The 12926-nt window shown below is 42.4% G+C and overlaps 1 non-coding gene across 1 annotated transcript; it reads right to left on the reverse strand.

The window, feature by feature from the left end:
- Positions 1-11553: 11553 nt before the first annotated feature.
- Positions 11554-11753, reverse strand: LOC121006446. The gene has a single exon (XR_005780280.1). It is a non-coding gene; the product is annotated as a U2 spliceosomal RNA (small nuclear RNA).
- Positions 11754-12926: the final 1173 nt, after the last annotated feature.

Below are 12926 nucleotides of genomic sequence, written 5' to 3' on the forward strand. Positions count from 1 at the left end.
TATTAAAATTATAACAAAATTACATTAACATAAGAAATCATAAAACCGTTTTTACAGGCGACATAAAATTTACAGGTTTTATAAAATCATATAACTGAGGCCCACTCTCTTAAAAACCATTTGTGGCACATAAAAGGCATTCTTTTTTTATCAATTAAATAATAACTATACATTCCATCTAAAATCATCTTTAAAACATTTTCTTCAGTAATCACATCATTTTTAAAAACTAAAATGTTCCGGGCCGACCATAGAGCTACTTTGACGCAATTTGTGATCTTCCATGCCATAGTCCTTTTGATTCTTGAAGGGCACTCCAGACACCCATAAAAAACACCGTCCATAGATAAAGCTTTCAGTCCAGTAATCTTCTTCATCAAGGGGAACATTTTTATCCATATTTTTCGCGCGAAATAACAATGCCACATCACGTGGAAAATGTCCTCCTCCTCTCTGCATGCTCCCCTTGGACACTCTGCGGTGCTTGATAATCCTCTTCGGTGCTGGAATGCCCGGCATGGAAGACACTCATGTACGCAGCTCCAGGCCAGGTCCTTCTGTGCGTTAAAAAGATAATTTTCATTAATATTTTTCCAGGTCTGTTTACATTTTTCTTCATTAAAATTTTTAATAGGGGCCATCAGTTTATTATCATTAATATCTTTTAAAATCATTTTACTGTTTTTTAAAAACTCCACACTCTTTTGGCCAAGATTAAAATTACTCGTTATTTTCTCTAAAATCCTATAAGAGGCAGGTAAATTAAAAGAGTAGGGAGAATTTAAAATCACTTTAAACCACCCAAACTTCCTCATAAAATACCCAGTGCTATAACGAATAAAAAACGACCAATAATTATCCTTAAAAAGAGTGTTAAAACAGTAACTAAAATACTTAATTAAAAGAAACGTTTTAATATTTGTAAAATCTTTTCCACCTTTATTTTTTGGAAGCATTACCGTATCTCGCCGCAGCTTGTCCATCCTGGAACCCCAGAAGAAATTAAAACAGGCCTTATTAATTTTTTTAAGAATACGGTCCGATGGAGGGAACACCATGCTAAGATATAATAAAATCGGTAAAATTATCATTTTGATAATTAAAACCTTTCCCTCCATCGTTAGCTTCCTTAGGTTCCACATGCATAATTTCTTATTGATCTTCTCTGTAACCGTGTCCCAATTCCTGAGGCCGTCATTGGACTCGCTGAAGGTGACACCTAAAATCTTAATAGACTCAGACTCAGGAATGTTGATATCACTTAAAACCATCTCTCCGACATTTAAAATACTACTTTTGTTAAAATTTATTTTAAAACCGGAGGCGGAACAGAAATATTCAACTTGCTTGGTTGCCTTTTGGATTGCAGGGGTGTCCCTACAAATTATGGCGACATCATCCATGTACCCCACTACTTTAGCCTCTAGTCCCCCTCCGCCTGGCAGGGGGACTCCGCGTATCTGCTTATCCTTCCTTATTATGGTTAAAAGAGGCTCCAAGGCGCAAATAAAAAGTAGTGGGGACAGGGGACACCCCTGTTTCACGCCAGATTTTAAAACAACATCCTGAGTCTTAAAACCATTGACTAAAATCTTGCTAGTACATTGGTTATAAAACGCTCTCAAAGATAAAACAAACCCCTCTGGTATACCCATTTTCTTTAAAACTTTAAAAAGGTAAAAATACGACACTCGGTCGAAAGCCTTTTCAAAATCTAAAGATAAAATGGCAACTTTTCCGTTTCTTTCATTCGTAAAATCAATCACATCTTTTAAAAGGTTAATATTGTCCCAGATGCTCCTCCCGGGCACCCCGCAGACCTGGTTTTGATGGATTATTTTGTGGATGACTTTTTTTAATCTGTTTGCACATAGCTTTGCCATGATTTTATAGTCACAGCAAAGCAATGTGATGGGTCTCCAGTTTTTTATGTCTGTTTTGTCGCCTTTTTTGTATAAAAGGGAGACCTCACCTTTTTTCCAGGATCCCGGGAGGGCCTTAGACCTAAAAACATCTTTTAAAAGAGAAAGTAAATCTTCTTTTAAAATGCCATAAAAGGTAACATAAAACTCAATGGGTATACCATCGGGGCCGGGCACCTTGTCCTTCTTAAAACTCTTAACCGTCTCTAAAACTTCTTGCTCGGTGATTTCCTGTAATAAAAATCTTTGAGAGTCGGCATCTAAAACATTTTCAATCCCCTTCAGCGAGTCCTTCATAAAATATTTATCAATTTTTTTCTCATTAAATAGTTCAGAGTAAAATTCATGGACTTTTTTGAGAATACCATTTATATTTCTTACCCCCCCAAGCTCCTCAATCTGGGCACGTTTTTCTTGTATTTTTTTAAAAAAGTACCTGGAGCAGGTTTCGTTCTCCTCAAGATGTTGAATTTTGGAGCGAAACATTATTTCTTTACTTTTCTGCTCCAGGCACTGTGAAATCTCTTTTTTGATGTCAAGGATTTCTTTTTTAACATCCATGCCCAGATCGCGGAGCTTGTACTGTGTCTGCAGGCGGGTATTTAGATCGTCATAAAATTTCTTTTTTTCTTTGGCCTTGAGTTTCCCCCTATTAATAAAAAAGGTCTTGATCTTCTTCTTCATACTTTCCCACCATTCTGTAATAGGTCTTCTGGGGTTCCTTACCCGCCTGCAGTACTTGTAAAACACAATAAAATCAGATAAAATTTTGGGGTCTTTTAAAAGGGAGACATTCAGTTTCCATGTTTTTTTCTTTTGGTGATTGCCACCTAACTGCACCTTAAAAGACAACAATTTGTGATCTGAAAATATATTGGTTAAAAGCTTACAGTTAAAAGGCAGTACTTGATTAGAGCAGAAAATAAAATCGATTCGGGACTTACAGGTAGCGTTGCCCCAGGTGACGCCGGCCTCTTCAGATAAATGACTATTGCACTTTTTAAAAACGTCAGTGAGCTTGAAATCTATGACAATATTTTTGAGCAGAGAGGAGGATCTGTCATAGTTCCTGCTCACTGCGTTAGAGAACCGGCGTTCACCCCTTAAAATGCAATTAAAATCTCCTGCTAAAATCAAAGGCTCTGAATCATTGATAAAAAAAGGTAAAATTTCAAGCATTTCTGCTCTCTCTTTTTTATCAGTAAAACCATAAAAATTTAAAAACTGCCATCTAAAACCATCAATAAAAGCTTTGACCAATAAAATCCTCCCCGGTAAAATCTCGTTAATATGATCTATTAAGACATTTCCCTTAAATAAAATAGCTACACCCCCCGACTTGTTCTTGTTTGACCCGGACCAAACGGAAGGTCCGAGTCTCCAGTCATTTTTATATTTCCTATAATTCTGACTGTGGGGGATGCAGCACTCTTGTAAAAAGAACACCGAAGCTGATAAAATAGACAGATAGTTAAAAAGTGCAATTCGTCTAGTTCTTGAATGCACGCTTCTGGTGTTCAGGGAAATGCCTTTTAAAATAGCCATAATAAAAGATTAAAAAGGGAGTTTGTTGTCTTACCTTGGCACAGTTCAGACAGCATCAGCAAGCTCAGAGAGTTCTCCGCCGCTTTCTTCACCACCAAGCGCCCCAGATGTTATTGAACGCTCGGATACTGCAGGAGAGGAGCTACCATCGCTCAGCAGACCCCCCGCTCCCATTAGCATGCACTCCATTGACATCTGCCATGCCGGGCTATTATATACGGCTTCAGGTCTCAGAGCCGCAGCGCCAACCCTCTCCCGTTCCGGGGCAGAGGGCCCACTGAGGACGGTTTCCGGCACCGTAGTGACCGTACACTCAGTGTCACCACTCAGGTGAGAGGAAGGACCTGGTTGGCTGCCTCCGGGATCCGCCACTGGTCCCCCAGTTGGCATCCCCCCTTGGCTTCCCGCCACCGGTGTTAGGTCCCTCCTCTTTTTGGACGCCGCGGCTCCACCCGGATCTTCTGGAGTGTGCCCAGGGACCGAGTGCGGGCCAGGCGGATCAGCATCATTCGATCCACCCCCAGTCTCCATCTCTGGAGGGGGCTTACTCGTCCGCTGATCACTGGACTTCCTCTTATTCCGTTTTTCCTTCGGCTCCCCAGGCTGGGGGGGTCCGCTCGTGGTATCCATACGTTCCTGCTCCTCTCCTTGGGGCTGTGGTTTGGCTTGTTCATGCTTTTCCGCTTCCTTCTGTCTCTCTGGCTGCTTCTGCTGCCCTGGCTGTGCCTCGGATTTCCTAAAAGGGCAATCTCGTGAGAGGTGACCTGTACGAGTACACGCATAACACCTTTTCCCTGCGGCGCACTCTCGGGTGTCATGCTCAGTGCTGCCGCAATTCCTGCATGTACTCGTACAGTCATTATTGTAGTGCCCATACCTCTTACAAAGCCTGCAGAAAGGTGGCATATTAGAAAAAAACATGTCACCTACCATGTCCCCCAGTTTAAAACGTGCTGGGGGTAAGATGAGACCTCCTGGATGATTGGGATCACGGTTACCAATAACTTTAAAAAGCCACTTTGACGTCCAGATCCCGGCGGTATTTAAAATTTTCGTGACTGAAACGATTTTCTTAAAATATTGGGATAAAAATGCAGTGATAATATTAAGATTGGCGAATGGCGAATACATTTTTATGACAACAGTAAAAGTTTCATCAATTTCGTGCTCGTAAATTTTAAGACCTCGCATTCTCTCATCATTTATGCATTGTGGAACCTTTGCTAAAAAACTTTTAAAAATACCGTTTTGGGAAAAGGTCACATCGTATACACGTCTCTTCGGGTAGTCCTGTATGGCCAAGATCTCATGTTTCTGCACGCCAAACACGCCATACAGGACTTTCTCTACCAAATACAACAAATTATATTTTTCTTTTTTACCCTCAGAGACGTATAAACGGACGGTATCTTTGATTTTTGCATAGTCCGGGATCTGGTGCTCGTCATCTTCTTCTTTCCGTGGTATATTTTCTTTCAATTCTTCTGTTCCGCCTCGGGATCCATTTTTCTTAGCCTCCTCCTTCCTTCTGGTATCGTCATCCTTTGAATTCTTCTTTAAAGCTCCGCCACTCTTTTTCTTTCCCACTGTAACAAATCCATCATCATCGATTTCTCCGGCTCTTCCGGTTCCTCCGCCTCCTCCGACTCCTCCGACTCCTCCGATTCCTCCGACTCCTCCGGCTCCTCCGACTCCTCCGGCTCCTCCGACTCCTCCTCCTCCTCCATCGACCTCGTCACCTCCTCCTCCCGGGTCGTCTGCCATAGATGGAACTAGGCGCTTGTCTCTAAGGACAAAGTAAAAATGCTCCCCTGCGAGTCCTGGGACTCACAGAGGTTCGGGGGATCGCAACTCGACGTCCCCGGGACTAAGCCTCTCTCCCAATAGCAGCAGGGGGGTGAAGTCCAGGCTATAAACCTGAACGATCCCCCCAGGCCGAGAGAGAGGGTACCCGGGTCCTACCTTCTGACGCAGAAACAAGTGCAGCACCGAAGATTTTTTTTTTTTTTTTAAAACCATCAGGTTTGATTAACCATTGCACGTAAACTAGCATGTCAATCAAATCATCATCTGGCACTTTAATTCAAGAATAAAACAGAATCAAATACATCATAGGTTCACAAGTTCTTTCCATTTTTTGGTTTTCCAAATCCCCTCAGCATCAAATTTTTCACCTTTTTTAACATCCCACAAATAGCAAATATACAGTCGACTCAAAAATAACCTGACACAGTCATTCACTTCCCACACTTCTCTCTTGTATACACACATATTCCTTGCATCCCACAAAACTTCTTTCAAAACAGTCATTATCAACCACAAAACTCTACTCTCTTTCTTACCACTCAGACCAATGCCAAACAACACAAAAGCAAATGTCAGGTAACTAATCCCTGTCAAGTCTTTCACTAACCTTCCCACCTTCCTTATTACATTTTGGGCAAAGCCGCAATTCCAGAAGACATGAACAATGCTTTCCCTACCCCCACATCCCTGTCTCGGACACATATCACTCCTTGCCAAACCACGATTTCTTTGCACTTCTCTCACTGGCAAAGCCCCATGCATACTCAGCCATACCAAGTCCTTCTGCTTATTTAACATCCCATCCGTGTCCACACTCTTCCACACTTTCTCTGCCTCAGTTGACTGTAACAAATTAATCTCTTCCGCTATTTCTTCTTTCTTGCATTCTCTCAACACTTTCTTCTTATTAACTAGATCACTCATACTCCAGCCACTCAAACCATTCTTTTTCACAAAGCTCTCCATTCCCACATACCAATAAGGACACACAAAAGCCACAGGCTGTTTCAAACTCCTTTCGCACCAACCCAACCGACACAACAACCATCCTCCAGAATACCTCATCATGCATGCTACCTTACCACTGCCCTTCAACAATCTCAACACATTCACCATAAAATTAATACGCAAATATAACTCCACATCCGGAAAATTTAAACCACCATTCTGTCTAGCTTTCACCACAGTCGTACGCCTCACCCTCTCCATTTTCACCCCCCACAAGAACAAAAACAGCACTCTGTTTATTCTTCTCAGATTCACACATGTTGGTGGGAACACATTCCCAATATACAACAAAATAGGTAAAACGACACACTTTATGACCAAGATTTTCCCTGTAAAGGACAAATCACGCAACTTCCAGAAGTCCACCTTTCTTACCACTTTCTCTCTCACTTCTTCCCAACTCTCATGTCCATTCATTCTCTCATCAAACTTAACTCCCAATACTTTTATACTATCAACCACTTTCACCCTTAAATCCGAAACATCACATCCTCCCCCAAAACACTTCACTTCACACTTATCCCAATTCACTCTGAAAGCGGATGCACCACAGAAAATGTCTGCATGCAATTTAGCTCTTTGCAGTTCAGCTTTATTCTCACTCACCACACATACATCATCCATATATCCAAACACATTCACATTCTTACCACAACTTCCAGGAATACTCACCCCACTCATAAACTTATCATTCCTAATCATAGACAATAATGGTTCAATAGCACAGATAAAGGCTACCGGCGAAAGCGGGCACCCTTGTCTTACTCCGGAATTAACTCTGATCCTATTACTTTCATACCCATTCACCAGCACACGACTCCCAATACCATCATATAAACTTTTCACCGCTCTAACCAACACATTCGGAAATCCCATTCTTTCTAATACCTTAAACAAAAAAATATGTGACAGCCTATCAAAAGCTTTCTCGAAATCAATAGAAAATACATTCACACTCCTATCTCTCTGTAAGCCATCCCAAATGATATCTCTCAACAAACTCAAATTACCCGCTATACATCTCCCAGGCACTCCACACACTTGTTCCTCTTGCACTACCTGCCCAATCACTCCACTCATTCTCTTCGCTAGCAACCTTGCATACCCCTTGTAGTCCGCATTCAGCAACGTAATTGGCCTCCAATTGCGCAAGTCACATTTCACACCTTTCTTAAAAATTAACACTACCACACCCTCTTTCATTGAATCACTAATTTTACCATTCATCCACATATAGTTATACACTTCAAACAGATCTTTCCCTATTACATCCCAGTACTTAAGATAGAACTCTATGGGGATACCATCCCTACCTGGGGTTTTATTTTTTGCCATATTACCAATAACCCACCTAACTTCTTCTTCAGATAAATCACTATCCAATCCCGCCCCCTCCTCTTGCCCTATCCTACTTTTTAAAGCCCCTAACACATCCTCCTCTAAGCTTTCATCTCTCCCCTTTTCCCTATACAATTCTTCATAGAACTCTTCTATGACCTCTTTCACTCCTTCCCCACTCACTTCCACTCCATTCACATCTTTCACACTCACTATATCTTTCCTAGCATTAACTATTTTTTTAAAGAAAAACCTAGAACAACATTCATCTTTCTCAATGACCTCCAACTTAGCCTGATAAATTATTTGTTTACCCCTTTCTCGCAGTAGATCACTCATTACTTTCCTTTCAGCACACAAATCTTCATCCACCTCATACCCTAGGTCCCTTAGGTTATACAAAAATTCTAGTCTCATATTAGACCTATCATACTTCTTCCTCTTTCTCGCTGCCCATTTATACCCCATTCTCCTAAAGAACACTCTCACCTTTTCCTTCATCCCATCCCACCAATCCAATATACACCCATACTCATTCTTTCTCAAACATTGTATATCATACATTCTTTTAAATTCCTTTTTCACCTCTACATCATCCAACATACTCACATTCATTTTCCATAACCCTCTGCCCGACTTTCTCACTCCCTCTAACTCTAATTCACATTTAACACATTCATGATCTGAAAATCCCACTTTTTCTTGTGAATAATTTCTAACTACAAAATTACTAGAAACAAAAAGATAATCCAGTCTGGAATGAATACCACCCCTATCCGCATGGTACGTTGCCGGAATCGGCCTAATTTTACAAATCTTCACTACATCATTTAAAGTATTATTTGTCATACTTTGTAGGAATACCTTACTTGTGCTATCCGTATTAGCACCTTCAAGGTGACAGTTGATGTCACCAATCACCATACTTGGCACTCTACCTGGTAAATAAAATTGTAATTTCTCAAACAAAATTTTCCTTTGACTCCTATCTGCAGGCGCATAAAGATTAATAATTCTAAACAATACCCCCTTAAATTTAACATAAACCATAATGCACCTACCCGGCTCAATAACAATATAATGATCAATAACAAAATTTTTACTTTTAAACAAGATCCCCACCCCGTCATTTTTATTGCATGAGGAGGTTGACCAGATAGATTCCCCATGTGCCCACTCAGATTTTTTTGGGACCTCTTTCAAACCGCATTCCTGCAAACAAAAACAATCACATGACTTAGTAGCGAGATATTCTAAAATAGCAGCCCTTCTAGACTTATCCCTGAAAACCCTCACATTGAGGGATGAAATGGAAAACTTAGAGATTAAACATTAGAACAGAAAGGCAAACCAATCACGTGTTAGGTGGCATCAGCATAGCGTCCGATAGTTGCTCGACCGCGTCTGGATCCAAGTAGGGAGAGGAGGCTCCACTCATAGGACTCAACAGCTCACCCAATGCCGCATAAGAGTTGTTGGTTGAAATTCCAGGGGACACTGCCAGATGTTGCCCACAAGGGATGGGTTCATCCCCTGATTCTTCTGAAGGCGTGTCCCTCTTTGCCCTCTTCTTTTTAGATCTCCCAGCTACACCTTCCCATCTATCCTCGCCACCATCTTCCTGCCCAAAATGAAAGGTAGGGCCTCCGGACCCCTCCGGTATGCTGGGCATTTCTGAGAAGACCAGAGGGGTTTGGGCCACTTGCCCTTGCTGGGTTCCCCCACTGGCCTCCATCAGCTCCACCCCACCCGCCAAGTTCTCCTGCACAGTATCGGAGACTAGAGGGGCTTGGGTCACATGCCCTTGCTGACTCGCCTCAAATAGCTCCAATACACCCTCCAAGCTTTCATCAACATTAGCTACTGCTTGGGATCCTGATGGTTGATTCCCAGCAGCTTGAGACCCAGACTCCTCCTCAATATCAGAATAATTACCGTCCGGCCGGCTTGGCCTCCACCTCTTCTCCACCAGCCTTGTGGTTCTCTGAAGAGCCTCAGAGTAGGTGCGCCCCGGAATCAGGACTTTTGGGCAGTCCTTGCAAGAATGTCCCGGCTTCCCACACACATCACATCTGCGGGCTTTGGTGCAACCGCCCGCCTCATGCCCTGCTTCTCCGCAGTTTCGGCAACACTTACCAAAGGTGCAATCATCTGCCACATGTCCGAACTTGAAGCACTTTCGGCAATATCTGGGCTGGCCTTCATAGTAGAGAAAGCCTCTGTGTCCACCTATTGAAAAGTTGGCAGGAGGATGCTTGACCCCACCAATCCCATCCGCCTCAGGAGAAAGTCTCACCCAAAAACGGTGTTTCCCTGTCGCTAATCCCCATTTATCAAACAGCTTCTGGGGGCCTCGGACCGAGGTTGCAAATTGCAAGAGGAAGGCACGGACTAAGTCCAATGGGGTAAAAGGGTTAAACAAGTGGACAGTTAGTGCCCTTTCCTCCATCAAATACGCAGGAAACACAGTAAATTTATGCAGGATGGTAACCGGGCTTTCCATTTTTAAGGCTTTGATTTTCTCATATAAATCATAACAAATTCCTTCTTCCGCCAGAGTAAGATCAAAACGACCCACCTTTGGAAAATCTTGAAGGCATAAGATGTAAGAAAAATCCAGGTTCAGGGTCTTGACAATCACATCCTCGACCATCGTCTGACGTCCAATCTGGCCCACGAATTCTGGCTGTACCAGGAAACGGAGAGTATTTCTGACTCCTTGGCGATCCATTCCACGAAGAATGCACGAAGCGATCGCTCTCAGGTGCTTTGGGACTAGGCCGCTCCCCTATAGCAGCAGGGAGGTAAGACACCGGCTATAAACCGGTGCCCCTCTCCCAGGCCGAGGAGTCGGGTACCCTCACCACCACCTCTGACTAAGATACTTGATCTTAGCCAAAAGGCCGAGAAGCGATACCCGCTCGGCCTCGACAACGGGGCCGCTTATCGCCAATGCTGAGCACTTCTCAAAGCAACTGCCCTACAGGCCCCAGACATAGCCACAGTCCGGGAGGCTTCTTGCTCTCTGACAAAACAAGAAAAAACGTACGGCCTACGCTCAGAAATCACCAGAATGCTGCTCTTCGTGTTCGCCATTTGCATAGCTCCACCCACCGCTGTTGGACACGCCTTTTCGTCGCACGAAATTCCTGGTGCCAAAGCATGCCAAGCAGTAGTAAAAATGAAAACAGGAGTGAATGGAGAAGTTGTGAAAAAAATAAATAAATAATAATATACAGCATTGTTGATTGTGATGTCATGGCCCTATTGTTGAGTGTTCCATCAGGGCCCTTGTGATGTCATCCAATACCTGACCTTTCTTGACCTCTTTGACCTCTTGACCTGACAAGGCTCTTGTGACACGCGCAGTGTTCCGTCCATTGCCCAGACAAGGTAACTCCAGCTGCATAGGAAGTGCTGGGCTACTTTTTAGCCTCCAAGTAATCCAGTTCAAAAGATCCACAAGAGGGAGACACAGGCAAACTTTACTCATTTATTGAAGCACTGCAAAAGCTAAATGGTTACATCCAGACAACTTGATACAAAAAGGGTCAATTGCCTGCCAGAGACGACTCAGCAACCCTCCGAGGTGTGCACAACAGGCCCAAATCAAACGTGGAGGAGGTCCATCCAAACAATTCATTCAGGTGATAAGCCAATTAACCAATCATCAGTCTTAATTGGATCCAGGGTGTGACGACACTGGCTGACTGGGTTGCTTGGTGCTGGAAACAACCAACAGCTGATGCAATTAGGAGATTGACAGACTAGATGCAGGTATTATATGCAAAAAGCAACACTGCACTGACTGACTGGGCAGACAGAGAGAGGAGAAGCTGAAGGAGGCAGGACACACACAACACTTTCCACTTGCTTGGCTGGAAGGATGCTTGCAATCCATTTCAATTTCATTCTGTTTTTCATACTGGATTAGAAGGGGTGCACCGGTCCTGGAGGTACTGCAATACCAGGTCAATGCGTGGAGTGGACAGAGCAAGCTCTTTTTCCATCTCCCTGTTCGAAAAATCCATTTAATATATGGTCCCCAGATAGGGGACGTATCAGATATTAAACTGATAAGAACAGATTTTTTTTTTTTTTTTGTTGAAGCGTCAGAGGACGCGACATAATTATATTAACTAATCGTGTCTTGCGCCTCATCATCCGAACAACAACTTTTTTTATACTTTTTATTCATATTTATATGTATTTTTTTTAAAAAATATGACAAACAAACAAACATCACACACAAAAACAATATCTTATTTCCTTTATCTTAGGTCTTTGGGCCAAAGACCACATCTTTCCTCCATGCCGATATTAACAAGCAGTCTTGCAAAGTCTGATAATCCTCCATTGAACAATCAATTTTTGTTTCTAGAGCTTTTTGCAGCCAATCTTCCAACTCATATTCCTTTACAAAACCAGCAGGGTCACTTTCATACAATTTCATTATATAATTACGACCATATTGTAGATCTTTACCTGGGTAGTCTTCATGCACGGATTCTTTATCCTTCTCAAAATCTGCAGGCATCTGTAATTTTTCAGTTTCGTCTGGCACATTTCCCGTTTCTCCATCTGAAGAGGAGATGTCTAAGCCAACATCCATCTCCAGTATTTTCTTGCGAGGTTCCTTAACATCTCCATTATCTCTACCTCTTTTCCTCTGTTTCTTTACATTGACATTTCTCTTTTTTGGACAAGCAGCATAAACATGGTTATCTTCTCCACAAAGATTACATTTCTTATTTTTCTTACAGGCTCCCGCCAGATGTCCTTCTTCCTCACATTTAAAACACCACTGATAAGAGCAGGTTTCTTTCTTATGACCGTATTTCTTACAGTTCCTGCAAAACTCAGGCATGCCATTAAAGTACAAATCCCCATTAATATTCCCAAGTTTAAACCTACTTGGAGGAAGAATTGCTTCTCCTCTAGTATTTTCTTTCACCTTCACCACAAATTTCCACTTATTGGACCAAATCCCGTACTGATTATAGATTTTCCCGCAAAAAATAACCTCTTCACAAAACCGTGATAAAAAAGCAAAAATGTCCTCTTCTGGCACGTACGGACTGTACATTCTTACAGTGATAATCCTCTCTCTCCTTGGAAAGTGAGGTATCACTTTAATACCATCCAACACGGGGCTAAGTTTAAGCAATTCCAATTTCTTAGACACATCAACGCACACTTCTTCCGAGACAAAAACTACATCAAATAGTCCTCGCCTGGGAAACTCAAGCATCGACAAAATAAGTTCTTTGCGTACCTCCGTAAGGCCAAACAACACTTCCTCCACCA

This window comes from Bufo bufo, chromosome 6 (genome assembly GCF_905171765.1).
Source record: "Bufo bufo chromosome 6, aBufBuf1.1, whole genome shotgun sequence".
Taxonomy (NCBI): Eukaryota; Metazoa; Chordata; class Amphibia; order Anura; family Bufonidae; genus Bufo; species Bufo bufo.